Consider the following 24,754-nt stretch of genomic DNA (forward strand, 5'->3'; position numbering starts at 1 on the left):
TTAAATTTATGAAACAGGGTCTTGCACTGTTGCCCAGGCTGGAGTGTACTGGCACAATCATAGTTCATTGTATCCTTGAACTCCTGGGCTCAAGCAGTCCTCCCACCTGAGCTGACCCCCACGCCCAGTCCAAAAGCTGGGACTACAGGCCTGCACCACCACACTCAGCTCATTTTAAAAAAATTATTTGTGGAGATGAGGTCTCACTGTGTTGTCCAGGCTAGTCTTGAACTCCTAAGCTTAAGCAATCCTCCTGCCTTGGCCTCCCAAAGTGCTGGGATTACAGGCATAAGGCACCACACCCGGCCCGCATCCTGGGGTCTTTATCACCCATATCTTGTGAAACTACCACACCCAGCTCATTTTTAAAAAATTATTTGTAGGCCGGGCGCGGTGGCTCACGCTTGTAATCTCAGCACTTTGGGAGGCCGAGGTGGGTGGATCATGAGGTCAGGAGATCGAGACCACAGTGAAACCCCGTCTCTACTAAAAATACAAAAAATTAGCCGGGCATGGTGGTGGGCACCTGTAGTCCCAGCTACTCGGAGAGGCTGAGGCAGGAGAACGGCGTGAACCCAGGAGGCGGAGCTTGCAGTGAGCCGAGATTGCACCACTGCACTCCAGCCTAGGCGACAGAGCAAGACTCTGTCTCAAAAAAAAAAAAAAAAAAAAAAAAAATTATTTGTAAGGAGAATCGCTTGAACCAAGGAGGCAGAGGCTGCAGTGAGCCGAGATTATGCCATTGCACTCCAGTCTGGGTGACAGACTGAGACTCCATCTCAAAAAAAAGAAAAAAATTATTTGTAGAAGCTGGGCACGGTGGCTCATGCCTGTAATCCCACCACTTTGGGAGGCCAAGGCAGGCGGATCACCTGAGGTCAGGAGTTCAAGACCAGCCTGGCCAACATGGTGAAACCCCATCTCTACTAAAAATACAAAAAATTAGCCGGGCATGGTGGTGTGTGCCTGTAATTCCAGCTACTCAGGAGGCTGAGACAGGAGAATCACTTGAACCCACGAGGTGGAGGTTGCAGTGAGCCAAGATCGTACCACTGCACTCCAGCCTGGGCGACAGAGCAAGACTCCAACACAAAAAATAAAATAAAATAAAATAAAAATTATTTGTAGACATGAGGTCTCACTATGTTGCCCAAGCTGGTGTTGAACTCCCAGGATTAAGCAATCCTCCTGCTTTGGCTTCCCAAAGTACTGGGATTATAGGCATATGGCACCATACCCAGCCTGCATCCTGGGGTCTTTATGACCTGTATCTTGTGAAACCATTCCTACCCAACTCCTATCTCATCCTGTGACTACAAATGCCTAACCTCCCGGGAATGCAGCCCAGCAGGCCTCATCCTCTTCTTACCTAGCCCATATTCAAGATGAAGTCACTCTGGTTTGACTTCCTCTGATGCTAACTCATGCAATGGAGTGGGCCTAATAGGACTCAATTTGTTCCATCACTGACTTTGGAAGCTAAAATACGTATACATAATTACTGAATAAACTGTTTGTTGTTGTTGTTTAAAAAAAAAAAAAAAGGAGGGAAGGGTGCGGTGGCTCACGCCTGTAATCTCAGCACTTCGGGAAGCCGAGGCGGGCAGATCACGAGGTCATGAGATCGAGACCATCCTGGCTAACACGGTGAAACCCCGTCTCTACTAAAAATACAAAAAACTAGCCAGGCGTGGTGGCGGGCGCCTGTAGTCCCTGCTACTCGGGAGGCTGAGGCAGGAGAATGGCATGAACCCAGGAGGCGGAGCTTGCAGTGAGCCGAGATTGTGCCACTGCACTCCAGCCGGAGCGACAGAGCGAGATTCCGTGTCAAAAAAAAAAAAAAAGGAGGAGAAATTCAGTGTTTTCATGTATTCCTGTATTTAGCCTGAGTTGGGTTTGGGTTGGTTAGACAGGATCTGGTAGATAATAGCCTAATTTGGTGGTGCTTGATCATGTATTTTGCTCTAAGGTGGCCTACATTACAGGAATCAGAATTCTGCTTTATTGAATGCCACCAGGAAAATGGGAGAGGAAGAAAACACAGAGTGAAAGGTAGCAAGCTTCTAATGGGAAAGGGGGGTGGAGTAGATAGAAAAAAAAAGAAATCATTATTTACTAAGCCAAAGTTTGCATGTGCATGCTGTGTTTCTAAAGAATAACCCTGTGGTTACTTAGAGTTGATTTTAAGAAGGGGCAGTTGAGGCTGAGAGAGGTTTTGCAAATGACCCAAGGTCACACAGCTGGTGTCAGAGCCAAAATTCTAATACAAGGCCTGTGTGATGCAAAAGCTGTGCCCTCTCCACTTCACCATATGGTCTCTCTCAAGGGAAGGTCAGTGTTTTAGCCATGTCGCGCCCCCATGCCTGTCCGTTCCCCACAATTTCCTAGAGCAAATTGCACACACCTCCCTCCCATGTTCCCTCTCTGCTCCTCATAGCAGGAGAAGGACAATTACAGTGCTATGAACCCAAATGCAATTCACACAATGCTGGCTGGCTGATCGCTTCTGAGGAGCCTGGCATGTGCCTGGGATGCAGGCTGGTGTTAGGCACAGTGGGATCCAGAGCCAGGCTGGCCAGCCTGATTTACCACAATTAGCAGTAACGCTTGTGTCCTTGTACATGTAAATATCAGCCTCCCACTGACAATCCACTCAGCAAACTTCAAAGGAGACCTCCAGAGCCAGCTTGATGTCGTAGTGGCTTTTATCACATTTAGATCCCGTATTTCTTGGCAAGGCTTGCCAATGATGCATCTTTAAAGCATTCTCGAGCTTAAAAGAAGGGCTCACTGCTTTTCCTGCAAAACCTGAGGAGTGTTTTTCCCTGGCCAGACCCCACCAGATTTCCCTGTGTGCATCCAGACATGGTGGACCCACTGCCAGGGAAGATTATTTACTGACATATAAAGTGGGCAATGAAAACAGACCCTCTGAGCAAGCCATCAGGAGGCAAATACGGAGAATCAACATGTGTTGGTTGCTTAAGATTCCAAACTCCCTTCTCTGGTAACAGCAGTTCCCCGGGTAGAAATCTAGGCGTGTTTGTGAAGTTTCATGTCATTACTTATCTATAACTCAAGACAGTTTACTCATGCATAATGGCAGTGCTTGCCCCACAGGGAGGTAATGAAGAAAAATGGGAAAGATGGGGACTTTTCTCACCTATTAGACCTGTAGTGAGGCTCTCTGGGAGTGAGTCTTGCTGTTCCTGCCACTTTTTCTACTCTAAATGCTCATTCTTAATTAGTAATGCTATTCTGAAGCTCACCTAAAAGTCAGGTGCACAAATGTAAGTAATTGAAGCTACAAATTCTGAGAAACATGGCGCTATAAGAATCCGTGAGAACAGGCCAGGCACGATGGCTCACTCCTGTAATTCCAGCACTTTGGGAGGCCAAGGTGGGTGAATCACTTGAGGTCAGGAGTTCAAGACCAGCCTGGTCAACATGGTGAAACTCCACCTCTACTAAAAATACAAACATTAGCCGGGCGTGGTGGCACACTCCTGTAGTTCCAGCTACTGGAAAGGCTGAGGCATGAGAATCACTTGAACCCAGGAGGCAGAGCTTGCAGTGAGCCAAGATCTCACCACTGCACTCCAGCCTGGGCAACAGAGCAAGGCTCCATCTAAAAAAGAAAAAAGAAAAAAAGAATCGGGGATAACAACCCCTTTACAGAAAAGAACAATGGATTTCATCTAGATCTTTTCTTCAATCATAATTACTTCTCTCATGCCAACTACGTGTTGAACTTCAGCCCCCATTCTCAATAATCACAGCTCAAAAAGCGTTAGCCATAACTTAGAGAAACAAACTGAGAAAGAGACCCCTGCCCTGTTGACTCTCAGGCAGGTGACTTGTGCTCTTCCCCCATCCTCTTGGCCTTCTTATGCTTTCTCTCAGAAGAAAGGATGGAAATCACATTAGACTAGCCACTGATCCCAAATCTGACACTCTGTCCCACTCTCTGAACCTCAGTCTCTTCTTCTAGGAAGCACGACTAGTGAGGCCTGACTGGTTGCTTGCCCTGTGGCATTATTGTAAAGACTAAATTATGAGTTTAATGGAAAGTGCTCTGGCTGTCATCACTTTTTCTGCAGACTCCCATAATATTTCAGAATGACTACTTCAACTTCTCCTTAACTAAGAAAGTGAGGGATGTCCCAGAAGCCACATGACTTGCCCTGCACCTCCTACATCCTGGAGACATGGATCTGAACTCTGATTCAGCCCACACCAGCAGTCCACTCCCATCACCCTGTTACCTCCAGCCTGGTGTGGCTATAAAGACCATTCAAAGATGAGCCAATATATACAGTCACAGAAACAGAGAAACAAATGATTTTGCAGCTACTATCCTTTCTCTTTAACAGGGTGCCATCTCCTGCCCTGCAAACAGAAGTAAAGAGCCATTGCACATGACTCTATAACCAAAGGCAATGTGTAAAGGTAGTGTAAACAGACAGCAGGCAATGCAAGGCTCTATTTCCAGAAGGACTAACAGCAAGACATTCTTCTCCTAAAGCCAGAGAGCTGGCTTCTCAATCACCAATTGCACAGTGCATCCCGTTGCAGAACCACTGAATATTGAATTTCACCCCACCCTCACATGATTAAAGACCACAAGAGACTCTCTCACAGCCCCAAAAGCCACTGGTGACTTCAAGATTCAGATTTCCGAGACTCAGTTAATTTCAGCTCTCCTAAGTTAATTCTAACTGTGAAAATTACACATCTTCTTTTTTTTCTGCAGCAAATGTTCTACTCAGTCTCCTAACTTCAGCCCAGGCAACCCAAGTGCAGGTTTACACTGATGGAAACGTCTCTCTGTTTTCCAGCAGAGGGTGTATTTACCAGGACCTCTGTACCCTACCAGAGCCTGTTGTCAGTACAGTGAGGGCAAATCATAACTCTGAGTTCTGACAAAAGGTGAAATCTGGAAGATTAATAAGTGTTCAATTTAAGAAAATGTTAAGTAAGCTTATCCTGCATTCCTACACAAAGAGGACAACAGCAACATATTCCACAACAGTAAAGCAAAATCAGCACAATTATCCCAAGTAAACTAAATAAGAAGGCTTTCCATGAACTGGGTAATTGTTAAAACCAAGCTGATATGGGGTCACTAGCCAATTCTAATACATGCCCAGAATTAGAATACTAATCCAGATCTTTACGTTAGCCATCCCTCTTATTTCTTCTGAGCAACAGCCATAGATCACTGGCTGATTCTCAGGAATAAGCAGGGTCTGTCTAAATTGCAGAAGAAACTCAAAAACAACAGATGAGACTAGAATCTAATAAGTGGTGTATCACAGTTTTTGAAACAAATTCTCTCTCTAGCTTCTATTTTTACCAAAGACAAATCACTGTGGGACAAATTTGTTTGCCATAAAGTTTTAATCTTATTATATTTGGCCTGATTATCTGTATAAAGTGCAGCAAAAATAATTATTTGCCACATAGGCTGTTTTTAAAATTGGTTTCAATGGAACTTTAATTTATAAAGAATCTCACATTAGGCTTCTTAAAGTCTTGAGCCAGCCACAGATTTATCTGTGCCTGCAAATACCTGTATAAGTTGGGTGCATTCCTTTCTTCTTGATGTCCCAAGATAACTTGGGGCTCCTGAGCCTGTCAGAAAGTGACATTCTTCACTTACCACAGGTCAGGAACCCCATACAGAGACTGCATAGACAAGGAATGAGGCCAGTTTTCCACAGCGGCTTTTCTTGGCTCTATAAGTCAACTTTGATCCCTTAAAGCAGGCTGTTTGTATCTGAAAGCACACCATTCTACTCAAAGCCTTCATAAAATAAGCAGTTTCTTTGATTGTGTCATGTTACAAAAGAAAAGATTCTTACTGCACTTATGCAAATAACCATATTGCCATTAGTTAAGAATACTCCCAAATAGTTTTCAAATTCTGGAAAAATCAGGTAAAAAGAAAGACATATGCTCCAAATTTTGTCTACAGTAGTATATTTTTTCAATTGTTAAAAGCAGTAAATACTTTCCAAAGGAAAAGTTTTCTTGACTCTGAAAAGCAAAACAGAAAGGATCTGCAATGTTTTAAGCAAAAAGTCATTAAAAGATTGTTTTGGTCTTTTATTAGTTTAGTCCATGCTGTTAACTCTTGTTTTGCCTGATATTGGGCCACATTCCTTATGAATACATTAAGTTTCTATGAGAATCCTGGAAGTTTATTTGTGTTTTCTTTTCTATTTCAATGGCACAATATTCTTTTTCTTTTTTTTTTGAGACGGAGTTTCCCTCTTGTTGCCCAGGCCAGAATGCAATGGTGTGATCTCAGCTCACTGCAACCTCTGCCTCCTAGGTTCAAGTGATTCTCCTGCCTCAGCCTCCTGAGTAACTGGGATTACAGGTGCATGCCACCATGCCCGGCTGATTTTTGTATTTTTAGTAGAGATGGCATTTCACCATGCTGGCCAGGCTGGTCTTGAACTCCTGACCTCATGTGATCTGCCTGCCTCGGCCTCCCAAAGTGCTGGGATTACAGTTGTGAGCCACCATGCCCAGCCAATGGCACAATTTTCAAAGTTATCAGAGGCTTGCATTTTAGAGTACCCATCAGAGTCCTATAGCTGATTATAAACCACCTTTCGAAAAGGATTAAAACAAGACAACAATTGTCTGTGGGTGACAAAAGTCTTAGGACAGCCAATTAAAGATGCAATTGACAAAGAAATTTGGTTAACTCTGTAGCACACAATAATGTAACATAAGAACTATAATTATTACTGAAAATGTACACTAAGTCGTATCAGAATTATAGGAGTTTTGCATAATTTGGGAACACGTACCAATAACACATTTATATAAGTATAGTCCAAAGAAAGCCAAATAGTATTTTATATTTGACAGTGCTTCCTGTATGATTTTAATATACCAAATAAGCCAAATATGTCACTTTTGGACTTTAAGGGACCTAATATCTAGAAGGACTAATCAGGTCAGAAAAAGACTTACTTTAGAATTTCATTTTGGAACGTTGGTCAAATATAAAAGGTTTAAACAGTTGATATTACAAAATAGAATCCCAGGTCACCATAAAGCATTTATTTAGCCAAAATGATAACTCAAAGACTTCAAAAAGGTAAAAACTTTTACTCATTGATATAGGGGAGACTTGGGTTTCCAAACGATCTGTCACTTTTCTCTCCCTTATTTTTCCTACAGTTTATTTAAAAAGCAAACAAAAATCTTTCATTATCTTGTAATAATACACGAAAATCTTATTCAAGAAAGAAAGCCAAATTTCACCTTTGCATTAGTGTACTATTAATGTCAAACCCAATTCTTAATAAAACTTTATAGACAAATCTTCCCAATCTTAATCAGTTTGACCGTAAGGTAAGATTCTCATAAACCTTTTATAACCCTTTACAATTTTCTGTTACAGAGCAGATCAGTGCTCTAGAAAACTCTGTTGTGGTTTTTAATCCTAATGTTTAACTTACAATATAATAATAATAATATCCCTTTAACTTTAGCCAATGTTTACACACAGAATTTCTTTTACAATGTTAATCTTTCATATACCTTCCACAACTTGCTCATGCTTCAGCTTTCTCCTATCAAACTTAAAACAATCCTTTAACCCACTAAAGTAAGCAAAATAAAAAACTATATTCCCACGCCTTCCTATAATCTTTTACCAAAAACACATTTTGCTTTCCTTACATATCTTGTAGGTAAAACTGTTTCTCCAGTAATCTCAATTACATATGTTACAATGTTAACTCTTAGCAACATTTTGTTTTGATTAAAAACCTGATAAGTAAGTGATCTTAATTTTGTAGCAGGTGTTGAGCCTAGGACACCAGACAGAAGTGCATATAAGGTCTCTTTCCAGCATAGCTAGGAGGCATAGTTAATTCCACATGTCCCCAGGCCTTACCTAGCATCTAAGGCTCCAAATCAGGTAAGTTGAACAATTATCAAAGCTCAAAGAAGCTGTTTATGTTGTTTAGTAAAAAACAGTACCTAACCTGCCTAATTTAGACCACATGTCCAAATTTTGAAGACATTTTTATTTTACCAATGATCTTTAAAACTGTCTTTATTTCCCAAAGATTACTAAAGTCACTTGAACTCAAAGGCATTAAAGTTTCAATTTTTCTGACAATATATTTGATTTAAGCACGAATTTTTCTTTAAACCAATGAATTAGAGCTCTTTTATATAAATATCACACAGAACACATATAAATACACAGAAGAAGATCCAGTAGTTGTAGGATTTTTTTTTCATTTGTCAGTTTTTAAGTTTTTCTTTCAAGCATGCAGCTTCTAGGTCCAAATAAGGAGGCACAGCTGGAAGGCAAAACAGATCTCCAAAAATCAAGAATCCCATACTTATACCAAATACTGGATCCCCCAAAATAGACACTATGCGACGAGAGAGTGCAATGCTTTCACCAAGCATTTCACTGCAAGGATGTTCCCCAAAGGCTGGTGGCCAACCTAACGCAAATCAGCCCATCCTCCATTCATAGGTGGATGCCCAAGAGCATGCTTTTTTTTTTTCATTTAAATGTGAGAAGAAAGAAGTATTGGCCTGTAGTAATAACCACTCATGTAAGCAACTGCAGTCCCTAAAAGTACACATCCTACCTTGATAATACACACCAATGCTAAAGGTTCTCTCATAATGCAAAGTAATTTCTGATGCCCCCAAAAGTCACAAAGTTCAGGTAATGTGAGGTAAAAGAGAGCAGACCCTTGGATTCTGAGGGAGACCTGTCTGCTTACAGTTCTTGGGGTTCCATGAAGAAAACAGAGGTTTCTCCCAAAACGAGGTCTGTGGCACCTTCTGTTTCCTCCCAAGGAGTCCCAGGCTGTCAGAAATTATCTTAGGTCCTCTAGGCCGGGTGTGGTGGCTCACACTTGTAATCCCAGCACTTTGGGAGGCCAAGGCAGGCGGATCACGAGGTCAGGAGATCGAGACCACGGTGAAACCCCATCTCTACTAAAAAAATACAAAAAAAAAATTAGCCAGGCGTGGTGGTGGGCGCCTGTAGTCCCAGTTACTCGGAGAGGCTGAGGAAGGAGAATGGCGTGAACCCGGGAGGCGGAGCTTGCAGTGAGCCGAGATGGCACCACTGCACTCCAGCCTGGGCAACAGAGCGAGACTCCATCTCAAAAAAAAAAAAAAAAAAAAGAAATTATCTTAGGTCCTCTAATATGGGCATTAAAGGTGGTAAAAAGACAGAATGGAGAAATAATTCAGTCCACTGAGAAGAAAAACAAACAACAAACACACAAAAAACTTTCTCTCAAAAAAGTAAGTTCCAAGAAGAAAAAAATCATAAAAGTCTTTTAAATATATATATACACACATATATATGTGTGTGTATATATATAAATATGAATACGGAATATCCATTTTTAATTAAGCTGACTTTTAACTATAGAAGTCCTTTTAAAAAATCCTTTTAAATCCCTTAATACCAGACTCTAGCCAGGACAAACAGCCAACATCTTTGGCTTTTAAGCCTTTTTTTAAAGGTATTTCCCTAGCGAAACCAACAGGCCTTAACCAAGGTTATAACTTAACCATGGACACAAGAGGTGTCTCCAAAGAGATGGCAAGCAATTTTTACAAGATCCAGCATTACCCCTAAGGTAGCTCACAGAAAAAAAATTCAAGTGAGAAAATCAGAAGCTGTCGATGGAGACAAAAAGAATAAATAAATGACAAAAGTCCCAGAAGTAGCAAACTGGAAACCTCTCATTCCCTAAGCCAGGAACTGAACCCAGGCCACCACCATGAAAGAACAAAGGCTTAGCTATTGAGCCACAGCCTGAAACAAGCACTGTATTGCTTTTCCTAAAAGGAGTCTAGGGAAGTCAGTTTTGAACTTGCAAAGGATATACGTTTTCAAGGGAAAAGGAACAGATATAAATCTGAGAGGCCTTCAAAGGAAACAGATTCTAGAATTAAAAGTCAATATTTCTTGCAATCTTACTGAAAGCAAACCAATACTTGAAGAAAAACTTGTTTTAACATAGGGCACCAAAATTTAGATAGACTATTATAAATAAATTTCCTGGCTGGGCGCACAAGGTGGCTCATGCCTGTAATCCCAGCACATTGGGAAGCCGAGGTGGGTGGATCACCTGAGGTCAGGAGTTTGAGATCAGCCTGACCGACATGATGAAACCCCATTTCTACTAAAAATACAAAATTAGCCAGGCATGGTGGTACATGCCTGTAATCCTAGCTACTCAGGAGGCTGAGACAGGAGAATCACCTGAACCCAGGAGGCGGAGGTTGCAGTGAACCAAGATCGTGCCATTGCACTCCAGTCTGGGCAACAAGAGCAAAACTCCTTCTCAAAATAGATAATAAATAAATAAATTTCCTTCCAGTTATGGCTAATTACATCTAAATTTTAATAAATTCTCTTTTATAAACTTTATCATGACTTACATAGGTCATCTACAACATGCTTGGACTTTCTGACTTGTCCTATATTTCCTTCTTTTCTAAACAATCAGTCATTCTACCTTAGGACAAGAATTTATCATATAAGATCCTTTCTCATAAAATTTCTTTATAACATTCCTCACCAAAAATACATCTTCATATTCATAACTTTCCTCACATCTCTCTCCACTGCTTATTGTTTTTTATTTCTTTCTACTTGTTTTTATTTTCTTTCTAAATTCGTATTTTAAACCCCACATATAAATGACATCTGAATTGGCCAAAAAGAATTTATTTTCACTAAGAGCATATCTTCTTTGGCAGATTTATACAGAGTTATATATGAATTTTTAGTAACTCTAAATTTTAGTAAACTTAAGTTACATGAGCTTGAGAAATGCTTGGACTTATTTACTCTTTTTATGAGCACTATTTTATTTATAAGCCAATTTGGTACCCTGTAGACACAATACATAACATAATAAATGTACATACACATAAACACATCTAGACATTTATACACACACATAAACAAAGATCCAATAGCTTTTATCTTTGAGCTCTAGCCATAATGTAGGAATGCAAACGCACTATTTTATAAAAGATAGCTGGACCCAAATTATTTCCCTAACAAAATTGGGACTTATCCAAATGGCCAAACTTAGTTTGCTAATTTGAATTTGCTCCAATTGCCTAAAAGGCACCCTAGTGTCGAGTCCTCTGGGACTCACCACTGTCCCTTTGTCTAACAAAGATATCTACTAGACACAGAAGTTTTTCTAAGTATAGGGAGAGCCCAATTATTTTCCCCTGCAAATTCTCACCTCCTGGAGCAAAGCATTAAACAAAGTGACAATAAGAAAAGAAAAAGCTTTTACAGAAAATGATAACTTTAGAGTAGAAAACAAGAAAAGGCAAGACCAAGATTCCCCTTGGGTGGGACTCTAATCCACAATGCTAGAGGGGAATGCCAGTGCCAAACACCCTGGAGCATCCAAATGCCGAAAAACCCAGAGTATCAGCTAACAAGGGTCCCCACACCAAATGGCAAAAACCCTAGAGCATCTGGGGGGTGGCCAATAGTGAACCCCAAAAGCATGAGACCTAACATAATTGGAGCTACAGAACAATGACCCTGGTGTCCCAGGGTCAACACAATGGGAGAACTCTCACAACCAAGTGTCCTGCCTTAAACAGTTGCCAAATAGCCAAGGCAAAGACTACAAACATGAAATAAGAATTTCAGCCTGAAGAGCAGAGAAGTCAAACAGCCAGTCATTAAAGACTAAAGAGAGGCCAGGTGCAGTGGCTCATGCCTATAATCCCAGTACTTTGGGAAGCTGAGGCAGGCAGATCGTTTGAGCCCAGGAGTTCAAGACCAGTCTAGGCAGCATGGCAAAACCCTGTCTCTACAAAAAAAATTCAAAATTTAGCCAGGCATGGTGGTGCATGCCTATAGTCCCAGCTATTCAGGAGGCTGAGGTGGAAGGATCACTTGAGCCAGTGAGGTCCAGGCTGCAGTGAGCCATGATTATGCCACTGCACTCCAGCCTGGGCAACAGAGCAAGATGCTATCTCTAAAAATAAATAAATAGATAAATAATTTTAAAAATTTTTTTAAAAAGAAACTAAAGAGAAAAGGTCCAAGAGAAGGGATGACAAGGTGGGTTGCAAAAGATGTGGCCAGCCATGCGTGCTCCCATCTGGGGCACCCAGACAACAGGAGGCTGCTATCAGGCTGCTAAGCCAGAGGCCTCACAGCCACTTTCCCATCTGTCCAAAATAAAGAACATTAGAAAGGACAAAGGAGCCAAAATTGAAGGGAAAAAAATGTTATCAAGTTGAATCTGGGCAAGGAGAGACTCACCCACCAGTGAAGCCCAAACAGTGCCAATCGGTTTTAATTTAAAGTCAACGGGAGGTTACCATTGTCCCTTCACTGGTCACCAGAAAAGATGTCATAGGGTGAACCTCAAAATTGGGGTTCTGCCTAGGAGGTCACAAAGGTTGTTCGCTTCATGCAGGAAGGAATTCAAGAGCAAGCCAACAGAGTAAAATGACAGCAAATATATTAAGAAAGTAAAAGAATAAAAAAGTGGCTATTCCATGGGCACAGCAACTGCATGGCTGCTTGAGTGAGTATACCTATAGTTATTTCTTGATTATATGCTCAACAAGTGGTAGAAGATTCATGAGTTTTCCCTGAAAGGGACAGTTAATTCCCAGGACTGAGGGTTCCTCCCCTTTTTAGACCATATAGAGTATCTCTGGTCATTGCTATGGCATTTGTAATCTGCCATGGCACTGGTGGGAGTGTCTTTTAACACTAATGCATTATAATTAGTGTGTAATAAGCAGTAGGGATGACCAGAGGTCACTTTCATCACCATCTTCGTTTTGGTGGGTTTTGGCCAGCTTCTTCACTGCATCCTGGTTTTGCTGGCTTATTTATTTATTTATTTATTTGTTTGTTTGTTTATTTATTTATTTATTTTTGAGACAGGGTCTTACTCCTTCACCCAGGCTGGACTGCAGTGGCCTGATCTCAGCTCACTGCAGCCTCCATCCTCCGATCTCAGCCTGCCCCGCAACCGCCCCCCAGACCAGTAGCTGGGACTATAGGCCTGCACCATCATGCCCAGCTCATGTTTTTAAAATTATTGTTTGTAGAGACAAGTTCTCACTATGTTGTCCAGGCTCGTCTTGAAATCCTGGGCTCAAGCAACCTTCCTGCCTTCGCCTCCCAAAGTACTATGATTACAGGAATGAGCCACCAGACCTGGCCTGCAAACTGTTTTATCACTGGGGTCTTTATGACTTCTATCTATCAACTCCTATCCCAACTCCCTTCTCTCCTGTGACTACAAATGTGTAACCTCCTGGGAATGCAGCCCAGCAGGTCTCATCCTCTTCTTTCCCAGGCTCTATTCAAGATGAAGTCACTCTGGTATGAACTCCTCTGACGCTAACTCATACAATGGAGTGAGCCTAATGGGACACAATTTGTTCCATCATTGACTTTCGAAGCTAAAATATGTGTGCATGTGATTCCTGAGTAAACTGGTTTAAAAAAAGAAAGAGTGAGAGAGAAATTCAATGTATTCATATATTGCTGTGTTTCGCCCTAGTTGGGTTTGGTTTGGTTGGAGGGGATCCGGAAGATAATAGCCTAAACAAAGTTTTTGGTGGGGCCTAATCATGTATTTCTACTGTAAGGTGGCCTACTTTGCAGAAATCAGATTTCTGTTTTATTGAATGCTACCAGGAAAATGGGAGAGGAAGAAAACACAGAGTAAAATGTGGAAGGCTTCTAACAGGAAGGGGAGTGGGGTATGTAGAAAACAAAATAAGAGAAGGAGAAACCATTATTTACTAAGCCAAAGTTTGCATGTGCATGCTGTGTTTATGAAGAATAACCCTGTGATTACTTAGACTTGATTTTAAGAAGTGGCAGTTTGGCTGGGCGTGGTGGCTCACGCTTGTAATCCCAGCACTTTGGGAGGCCGAGGCGGGCGGATCACGAGGTCAGGAGATCGAGACCACGGTGAAACCCCATCTCTACTAAAAATACAAAAAATTAGCTGGGCGTGGTGGCAGGCGCCTGTAGTCCCAGCTACTCGGAGAGGCTGAGGCAGGAGAATGGTGTGAACCCAGGAGGCGGAGCTTGCAGTGAGCCGAGATCGCACCACTGCACTCCAGCCTGGGCGGCAGAGCGAGACTCCCTCTCAAAAACAAACAAACAAACAAACAAACAAAAAGAAGCGGCAGTTGAGGCTCGGAGAGGTTTTGCAAATGACCCAAAGTCACACAGCCAGTGACAGAGCCAGGATTCGAACACAAGGTCTGTGTGATACAAAGGCTATGCCCTCTCCACTTCACCATATGGTCTCTCTCAAGGGAAGGTCAGTGTTTTAGCCATATCCCACCCCTGCGTGCCACCTGCCTGACTATTTTCTAGGGCAAATTACACCTCCTCCTTCCATTTTCCTCCTTTGCTCACCACAGCAGGAGAAACACAATTACAGTGCTGTGAACCCAAATGCAATTCACACAATGCTGGCTGGCTGATGGCCTCTGAGGATCCTGACATGTGCCTGGGATGCAAGGCTTCCACACTGCTGTGGTGGCAGGCACAGTGGGCCCCAGAGCCAGGCTGGCCAGCCTGATTTACCACAATTAGCAGTAATGCTTGTGTGTTTGTACATATAAATATCAGCCTCCCACTCAGCAATCCACTCAGCAAACTTCAAAGACAATCCACTCAGCAAACTTCAAAGAAGGCCTCCAGAGCCAGCTTGATGTCTTTGGTTTTATCACATTTAGATCCCGTATTTCTTTGGCAAGACTTGCCAAAGACGCATCTTTAAAGCATTCTCCAGCTTAAAAGAAGGACTCACTGCTTTTCCTGTGCAAGCTCTAAGCAGTGCTTTGCCCTGGCCAGACACTCCCAGATTTCCTTCAGTGCCTCCAGATACAGTGCACCCTCTGCCAGGAAACATTATTTACTGACATATAAAGTGGCCAATGAGGTCCAGCGTGGTGGCTCACGTCTGTAATCCCAACACTTTGGAAGGCTGAGGCGGGCAGATTACTTGAGGTCAGGAGTTCGAGACCATTCTGGCCAACATGATGAAACCCCATCTCTACTAAAAGTACAAAAAATTAGCCACGCATGGTGGCAGGTACCTATAATCCCATGTACTTGGGAGGCTGAGGCAGGAGAATGGCTTCAACCCAGTAGGCAGAGGTTACAGTGAGCCAGGATCTCGCCACTGCACTCCAGCCTGGGTGACAGAGCAAGATTCCGTCTCAAAAAAAGTGGGCAATGGAAACAAGCCCTCTGAGCAAGCCATCAGGAGGGAAGAGAATAAACACGTGTTTGTTGCTTAAGATTCCAAACTCCAGGCCGGGCGCGGTGGCTCACGCTTGTAATCCCAGCACTTTGGGAGGCCGAGGCGGGCGGATCACGAGGTCAGGAGATCGAGACCATGGTGATCAGGAGATCGAGACCACGGTGAAACCCCGTCTCTACTAAAAAAAATACAAAAAATTAGCCGGGCGTGTTGGCGGGTGCCTGTAGTCCCAGCTACTCGGAGAGGCTGAGGCAGGAGAATGGCGTGAACCCGGGAGGCGGAGCTTGCAGTGAGCCCAGATTGCGCCACTGCACTCCAGCCTGGGTGACAGAGCGAGACTCCGTCTCAAAAAAAAAAGATTCCAAACTCCCATCTCTTATAACAGTGGTTCCCTGGGTAGAAATCTAGGCCTGTTGCTGAAGTTTCTTTTTTTTCTTTTTTCTTTCTTTTTCTTTTTTTAGATGGAGTCTCGCACCGTCGTCTGGGCTGGAGTGCAGTGGCATGATCTCAACTCATTGCAAACTCTGCCTCCCAAGTTCAAGCGATTCTCCTGTCTCAGCCTCCCGAGTAGCTGATATTACAGGTGCCCACCATCATGGCCAGCTAAGTTCTTGTATTTTTAGTACAGACAGGGTTTCACCATGTTGGCCAGGCTGGTCTCGAACTCCCGACCTCGTGATTCACCCGCGTCGGCTTCCCAAAGTGCTGGGATTACAGGCGTGAGCCACTGTGCTCAGCGTGTTTGTGAAGTTTCATGTCATTACTTATCTATAACTCAGACAGTTTACTCATGCATAATGGCAGTGCTTGCCCCACAGGGAGGTAATGAAGAAAAATGGGAAAGATGGAGACTTTCCTCACCTATTAGACCTGTAGTGAGGCTCCCTGGGAGTGAGTCTTGCTGTTCCTGCCACTTTTATCTACTCTAAATGTTCATCCTTAATTAGTAACTGCTATTCTGGAGCTCATCTAAAGTCAGGTGTGCAAATATAAGTAATTGAAGCTACAAATTCTGAGAAACATGGCGCTATAAGAATCCGTGAGAACAACCCCCTTTGCAGGGAAGAACAATAGATTTCATCCAAATCTTTTCTTCAATCATAATTACTTCCCTCATGCCAACTACATGTTGAACTTCAGCCCCCACTCTCAATAATCACAGCTCAAAAAGCATTTGCCATAACTTAGAGAAACAAACTGAGAAAGAGACCCCTGCCCTGCTGACTCTCAGGCAGGTGACTTGTGCTCTTCCCCCATCCTCTTGGCCTTCTTATGCTTTCTCTCGGAAGAAAGGACGGAAATCACATTAGACTAGCCACTGATCCCAAATCTGACACTCTGTCCCACTCTCTGAACCTCAGTCTCTTCTTCTAGGAAGCACGACTAGTAAGGCCTGACTGGTTGCTTGCCCTGTGGCATTATTGTAAAGACTAAATTATATGGTTTAATTGAAAGTGCTTTGATTTTCACGACTTTTTCTGCAGACTCCCAAGATATTTTAGATCGGCTCCTTCAACTTCTCCTTAACTAAGAAAGTGAGGGATGCCCCAGAAGCCACATGACTTGCCCTGCACCTCCTACCTCCTGGAGACATGGATCTCAACTCTGATTCAGCCCACACCAGCAGTCCACTCCCATCACCCTGTTACCTCCAGCCTGGTGTGGCTATAAAGACCATTCAAAGATGAGCCAATATATACAGTCACAGAAACAGAGAAACAAATGATTTTGCAGCTACTATCCTTTCTCTTTAACAGGGTGCCATCTCCTGCCCTGCAAACAGAAGTAAAGAGCCATTGCACATGACTCTATAACCAAAGGCAATGTGCAAATGTAGTGTAAACAGACAGCAGGCAATGCAAGGCTTTCTTTCCAGAAAGACTAACAGCAAGACATTCTTCTCCTAAAGCCAGAGAGCTGGCTTCTCAATCACCAATTGCACAGTGCATCCCGTTGCAGAACCACTGAATATTGAATTTCACCCCACCCTCACATGATTAAAGACCACAGGAGACTCTCTCATAGCCCCAAAAGCCACTGGTGACTTCAAGATTCAGATTTCCGAGGTTCAGTTAATTTCAGCTCTCCTAAGTTAATTCTAACTGTGAAAATTACACATCTTCCTTTTTCTACGCAGTCCCCTAACTTCAGCCCAGGCAAACCAAATGCAGGTCTATACTGGTGGAAACTTCTCCCTGTTTTCCAGCAGAGGGTATGTTTACCAGGACCTCTGCACCCTACCAGAGCCTGTTTTGTTGTTTTGATCTCCCGGAGCTCCATCAGACATTCCAGTAATGGGAGGGGGCTGGAGTGTTTTTACACAGGAGCGTTTTATGGGACAATCTGGGCTCATAAACATGCCTGCTCTCCTTTCACCAGATATTTAACCACGGGAGAATAAAATGACATATCCTTTTGAATGTCACCAAATGGGTGTGACTCCTAATGGCACAACCTTAGGAGTAGCAGTAGCAGTCTGAGCATTCGGCTTGAGGTCACAAAGGCCCCGACATACGTCTCCTTACTCAGAAACGGGAACATCAATACCCCCACTACCTTCCTCACAGGCCAGCTCTGATAAGACGTTCACTATGTAAATGCAAAGCATTAACAACCAAAGCGAAACACAGCACAAATTTCCACGAAATAAAAATGTTGTCTTCCAGCAATTCTTGTAGCCTCACAGGAAAAGACAATCAGTCACCTATTAAGGTCCTACTGAGCAAAAAAAAAACAAAAAAGCACCTTCTTAATGGTCTACGCGAAGCCCACTCTCACAGCGGGTCGCAGTAGTTCTTGCGAGTGGCCAGCAGATGGCAGTGTTGGTCCAAGGACGTGCGTCCAGGCGGGTTGCGACACAGACGCCGCTGTGAGGAATTCTGAGTTCCACTACCCCAAATGCTAACTTCCAGTCTCTTTCTTCCTTAGATTGTACTTTTAGCTTTCGTGGTGACCTCAGCTGAAAGCCCTCGGGGTTTAAGCAGAAATAGGAAAACTGCTGTTGAAAATGGCTAAATCTCCTTGGGACCCCAGGAGAATTCGGGGACATCTCCCCATCATCCCCATCATCATCCTCGTCATCCCCATCATCATCCCCATCATCCCCATCATCATCCCCATCACCGGGAACTGGTGCGCCGGGGCAGCCCGGCTTCGGGAGCCGGGAAGACGACGCTGCCGGGCTAGGCCGCAGAGGCTCAGCCGGACTCGCTACTAGGGTTCTGTGCAACCCACGCTCTCGCCACCTCAGCATTTCCGCCCCCTCGGGGCAGAGGGACACGCCGTTCCCGGGCCGCGCTGCCCTATCTGTCCGCGCGCCACCGCCCCCCCCATAAACCAGCCTGGCTAGGGCCGCGACGGCCGCGCAGCTGATTGGGAATGACTGTTCCCGTTGCACAATAACGCAGGCTCGTAAAACAAACAAACAGCAACAGGCCGCCCGCGGGGCAAGGGAGCTGGCGAGGGGCTGGAACGCAGAAGACGGAGCCTGCGCCTCAAGAACGCACGGGACCCGTTCTCCTCTACCCTCCCCTGCTTCTCCCACATTTAATTACAAGGACGTCCCATTCTCAATCCAAACCCAGAGACCTCGGCCCCTCTCGTCCACCCAGCGCCTCCCGGGCCCACACAGAGCCTGCGAGGCGTCCACTGGCTGCCTGGAGGAGGGGAAAGGTGACCCAGGTTAGCCTCCGCTCCGGGCCCCTGAGGTTCCAGCGCTGCGCTCCACTGAAATTGCGGCGCCGACCGCCCGGGGCTGGGGAAAGCGGGATGCGCCCCCGGAGCCCACTAGAGGGCGCGACAGCCCCGCGAATCTTACCCGGCTCGCCAGCTAGCTCGCCGGCAGCCCAGGCTCCTGGTCCCCGACAGCGCAGCCGGGAGTGCTGCGCGCAGACTTCGCCCGGGAGGCTCTGCGCTCGGACGGTCCAGCCGCCGCCACCGTCCGGTTTCTGACCCCGGGACCCAGAGGAACGCTGCGCGGTCCGCTCTCCCTCCTGCCTCCACCAAGCCCTCGGCGGATCGGTTGTCCCGGGGTTGGTGGCGATGGCCAGCCGCTCCGGGGACCTGCGCCCCTGCGCGCCGCGCTCTGGACCTCAGAGCTGCAGAGGCCGCCGCGCCCCAGGCACGACGCTCGGCGTTTGCATTGTTTTCAACTGAGACCCGAGAGGGGGCCGGGCGGGGTGTGGGAAGAGGGGGGAGAGCGGGGAAGAGAGGCTGGGCGGGTGGGGGGAAAGGGGCCGAGGGGTTTAGGGTTACAGGCGCTCGCCAGCGCCTCCTATGGGCACGAGAGCCGCACGGCCGTGGGTAGCGGCTCACCGGGAATGCTGGGGAGAGCTAGCCTGCGCCCTCTCTGCATTTAAGAACCGTTCCTGGCCGGGCGCGGTGGCTCACGCCTGTAATCCCAGCACTTTAGGAGACCGAGGTGGGCGGATCACCTGAGGTCAGGAGTTCGAGACCTGCATGGCCAACATGGTGAAACCCCGTCTCTACTAAAAATACAAAAATTAGCCTGGCGTGGTGGCGGGCACCTGTAATTCCAGTTACTCGGGAGGCTGAAGCAGGAGAATCGCTTGAACCTGAGAGGCGGAGGTTGCAGTGAGCCGAGATCGCACCACTGCACTTCAGCCTGGGCGACAGAGCGAGACTCTTGTCACACACACACACACAAAAGTGCCTTCTGGTACCACCTTGCCCGACACGCGCCTTAGCCGCCTCTGCCCCCTCACGAGTCCGCGCCCACCCGCGCTTGTCCCTCTCCTTTCGCAGGGACCGAGAAACTGCAGTAGGAGGCAGGGAAGGAGGCACCCCAAGTCCAGGTTCCCATTATTCCCTCCTACGATCTACTTTTTCAGCCCATCCCGGGTTCGCTCATTGATTAGTTTAAAACAAAAGGAAATGCCGCCGAGCCACTTCAGCAAACGACAACCATCTGGCAGAAGCCGAATTAGGGCGAAGTTGGGAGAAGCCATTTGCCCCCGATCCTGCATCTTGCGCCCCAGGCGAGACCGAAAGATTATCTGCCGCCCCAAGGCTGATGCTGCGGTTGGGCCCGGCGAGTTAGACCCGGGGGACCCTGAGACCCACACCTTTCGGTCACCGATCCAGCTTTTAGCTCTTTTCCTAGAATTGCCACTTTTCCACCAGCAACGTATAACCTGGTCGCAGCTCCCCGGAGGTCAGAGGGAGTCCTTCCCTGCGGGGTCTGCAGGAAGGCGCTGGCCACCACGTCCCCAAAACGCGTCCCGCCGCTGCGCGCCGCCCACGGTCCGTCCGCAGGAGGCACAAAATGGGCCCGCCTCGGCGCCAGACGTGTTTGCAGCTGGAAAGCCCAGCCCAATGCCCCTCCCCCTGCATCCCTCCTCAGTCCGCGTCCCGAGAGGAAACTGGCCCAGGGGCGGAGAGCTGGGAGCCTGGGCTCTTCTTCAAGTCCTTCTCGATCTAAGGATTTAAACAAGAGCCAGGGCACCAGGGGCTAACGGCGGATTCATTCTTGGCGTCCCCTCACTCTTATGAACGAGGTCCAGCTGCACTTGGGTCAACCCAAAACTGCAAGCTCCGAAACTGGGCCTGACTAGGGCGTCAAAGCGAGGCTGGTCTGCCTTGCGCCTGTTGGGGTTCGAGGCAGGGCCTCCTCATCGTGAGGGTTGTGGAAAGGAGGAGGCCGAGGAGAGAGGGAGAAGAGGGAGGGAGATGCAATTCAGCAGTGCCGGGGTCCAGGTTGACCAGATTAGGGGTCGGGGGTGGGACAGCGCGGCTGCTGGGGAGGTGCGCACGCCCGGAGAGCCCCTTCCTCCCCTCCTGTGGCTCCGGGGATGTTTGTCCGGTGAGATGCACTGCAGAGGACTGTCGTGCGTTTGCCCTGGATGCTCCCTGCTCCAAAAATCTGTCTAGTTCTTGTCAGGAGCGACCGCGGCGAGGCGAGTCGGTCCAAAACATTGAGCAATTCGGCCTTGGAGCCAAAAAGCCATTTCTCACACCGCCCAGCCCGGGGCTTTTCGGACGTGGGGCGGTAGGGACCTGATAGGGGCCCCATCCATGCTTGCCTCCCACCCAGGGAGATGGAGTGAGTGGCAAGTTCTTCCAGGCACTCTTTGCGCACATCCTGAGGTCTTAGCACAATGCAGGCAGCGAAGTGCGGGACCGGCGCTCTGGCTGCGGGAGGGATGCACAACGGACAGCCTGCCGGGCCAGCAAGTCCTTCCCGACCAAGACGCGAGGCCAGGCCATCGGCAGCTCTCGCCCACCTGGCCTGGCCCCGGCTCCTGACTCCCTCCGGCAACCGTAATCTAGTTGGGCCACACTCGTCGCTCCGACCTGGCCGACACCCTCCCGGAATAGAACAGCTGATCCCACAAATTCAATGCCAAATGGACGCCGCCCGCTCCCTGGGCGCAGCCGGGCGGAGTTAATTTCGTGTGTAAATCTGGTTTCCATGGGGGTGGACAGCAGAGGAGGGAGAAGTACCCACAGACGGCGCTGAAGCGGGCAGGGAGAGGAATGGAAAAAAGGGCAACTAGAGAGGACGGAGCAGCGCTGGGCGAGCGCAGACGGCAAGTGCCACGCACCCCCGCGCGGAGAAGGGCGCCGGGTAGGGGGTGTCCAGGGCTCGGGTGCCCGGAGGGAGAATGTGGTTTACCTCCCACCTTTCTGTCTTACCTGCAAACAAGTTTCCCCAGTGCCAAGTCGTCCCTAACTTCCTCACAAGAAGTTCGGCACTTTCCTGGAGACCTTTCCTCTCTTCCTGCCTGCGGCCAGAACTGAGAGGCAGCAGAGCCCCCGGGCAATGCAGAAACGATTCTACCGAGGAGGGGGCGCGGGAAGGCGGGCGGGGGCGGGGGCCACGGCGCACAATGAGGGCCCCTTGGTGTGCGGTTCGAAATTCCTCAAATCCCAGTTGCTGGAATGCGAGGCGACGACGACTTCTTCACTCAGGGCCAAATGTGTTTGTCATTATTCCAGACCGCCCGCCCGCGCCGCCGCTGTCGCCCCCGCGCTAGGGCGTGCAACCCGAGCGCACTGCCCGGCAGGCACCCGCTCTCCCTGGCACCTCACTGACCCAACGAACCGCTCCAGAACGCCCCAAACCCTTGCCCACGCCCGCGCCCCTCTGCTTGTCCCGCAGCCGCCTCACCGCCGCGCCATATCTGGCCCGGACGCTCACCCAGAGCAGCGCCGTCCAGTAATCACGCGCATTCGGCCGGGTCCGTGTGCTGCAGGCCAGCACGGAGGTCCGGTCTTCAGCCGAGCCCTGCCCGCCTCCTGCGCCCCGCAACCCCTTCCCGCGCCCCCCTCCGCCCTCCTCTCTCCCCACCTCCCCGGTCCCCCAGCCGCGCTCCACACCACGGGCTGCAGCGCTGTCCCGCCAAACCGCAGGCGAGGAATGAAAACACTCATTTAAAACCTGTCGCCTCCCAGGACCCACTGCCAAGGAGAGGGCAAACACCTCTGCCTCCACCCCCAGTTCCTTGGTGTTCGGCCGAGTATTCATGAACACCACCCCCACTCCCAAAAGAAACCTCAAAAATGTAAGCCTAAACAATTTCTTTGGGAGGCCATAGGGTTGTTAGAAAAACATTGTTTTTAAAAATAGGTCTGGAAAATGTGTGTTTAAAAAAAATACCTAGACTTTCTAACTCTATGGTTATCTCCCACCCATCCCCAAGTGAAGTTTATTCCGAAAAAAAAAAAATTACTCTCTGGACACACAACTGGAATCCAGCTCCGTTTTTTTTCTTGTCGCCCAAAGTTTGAAGTTACTTCCCCTTCTCCAGTCCCAGAGTCTGATCAGGGACTTCCCTTATAAACAAAAAATAATTTTTTCTTCTCCCTTACCTTCTCCTCCGATGTTATTCCGCAATGAATGTCCCACACATGGAGTAAAGAGTGTGCCCACGGCCTCCAATGATCTCTTGCAGTCTCCTCCTCTGTTTCTGTCCCTGTAGCTCCAACAGTAATGGGCTCAAAAACCGCGTTTTGTAATTGATTCAATGTTATAGTCCATCCTTCTAAAACTAATCATTTGCTCTAAGTAAATAGCTGTCAGGAAATAAGCCCCCCCTCAACCTTGGTCTCTTCAAAATAAAAGTTTCTCTCAAACTCCCTGCGCTCCAAATCTTCCAGTCTCCAGATTGCGCCTTCGCTTTTTGCTCTTACGCAATCAGGGGGTCCAGTCCCAACCCCCAGACTTCGACAACAACTGGGGGGCGGGGAGAAGCAGACCAGATGGGATGGGGGGGTGGAAGCGGGAGGTGTTGGTGCTCTGCCGGGAAAGAGGTTTTGTGAAACTACGAACAGCCCATCATTTCCAGAATGAGTTTGCCTCCCCATTTTGGGGTTATTTTCTTAGACTGCTATAGTTTTGTATTCTCTTTGAAAAGAAAAAAATGAACATACAAAATTGCATTTAATACCCAGAGAGAATATAAATCTAGAATCAAGAAATGTCCCTTCTACAAACTCGGCCCAACTAGAAATAGGGCCCTCGGGAGAAATCTCCAAGCGGTGCGCCGTTTTGAACTAGGGGTCTTTTAGGGGAAGGGCTATATAGTTGCTAGTTCTTTAACAGGATTAGGCAAACTGTTGAGTCCAATATGACAATGATGGGTTTTTGTTTTGTGGTGTGTGTGTGTGTGTGTGTGCGCGCGAGACTGGGTGGTCTGAAATAGGGTACAAAGAAAAGAGGGTCTGTGTAGGTTTGGAACATTCTCCGACAGAACGACCTTTACTCCCTTGAAGTCACTTATCTGGTCGTGCCTTTGTTTTCGGGGTTATCTGGGCGAGGATGCCCTGGCTTCTATCTCGCATACAAAAAAGCTTAAGCTTGGGCGTTTGGGGAATCTTGCGGCCGCCTCTGCGTCGTGGGGGAGGGTGCCTTTTGATTCTCCCTCCGTTCCCTCCCGCCGCGTGGGTCGAACCCTACGAAGGCCTTGGAGTTGACAGCTGAGCCCCAAACCCTGCGCCCAAGGCGCGAGGCCAGTGTCGGGAGGAAACGATCCTGCCGGCGAGGGAAAGGGGGCGCTGATGCTCCAGGAACCAGACGTGGGCAGAGTGGGGCTTCCCAGCGACAGCGGGGGAGGGGAGCGCGTTCACCTTCCTCGCTCTCTGATTTTTGAATTCTCCTGTTGGGGTTGGGGGTCATCCTTCATCCTTCTCCTTCAACCCCACCCCCACACACGCACTCTGAAAATGGCCAAAGTGGCCAGGTTGGGACTGGCATGTCCAACAGCCGTCTCCTTTACCAGGAGGGTGGACACTGCAGTGGACAGAGGAGAGTCACAGAGAAGTACTCCAATGGGCGCGGTGCTGTGCCTAACCAGGACAGGATCTTGGGGTGTCAGCCTCGAAAATAGGGCACCTGGGGCTGCGCTGGGGGCCCCATTGCCCCAGCTCTTCTACGCGACCCGCTCTTCTGCATCTTCAGCTTGGGTGACTGCACCGCTCGCTATTACTTC

The 24,754-nt window shown here is 47.3% G+C and overlaps 1 protein-coding gene across 4 annotated transcripts in view; it reads right to left on the minus strand.

Annotated features, from left to right (window-relative positions):
* The window catches only part of PDGFRA (platelet derived growth factor receptor alpha), a 65,363-nt gene extending 41,969 nt beyond the window's left edge, over positions 1–23,394 (minus strand). For 2 of the 4 annotated variants that reach the window (XM_055294672.2, XM_055294675.2), the window contains exon 1: positions 23,136–23,394. The gene's annotated coding sequence lies outside the window, so the exon portion shown is untranslated. Of the gene's footprint in view, positions 1–19,122; positions 19,590–20,389; positions 20,535–23,135 lie in introns of those variants that run through there. The other 2 variants (XM_063611222.1, XM_055294673.2) reach the window with 2 other exon arrangements.
* Positions 23,395–24,754: the final 1,360 nt, after the last annotated feature.

The sequence above is a fragment of the Symphalangus syndactylus genome, chromosome 10 (assembly GCF_028878055.3).
Source record: "Symphalangus syndactylus isolate Jambi chromosome 10, NHGRI_mSymSyn1-v2.1_pri, whole genome shotgun sequence".
In the NCBI taxonomy this organism is placed as follows: Eukaryota; Metazoa; Chordata; class Mammalia; order Primates; family Hylobatidae; genus Symphalangus; species Symphalangus syndactylus.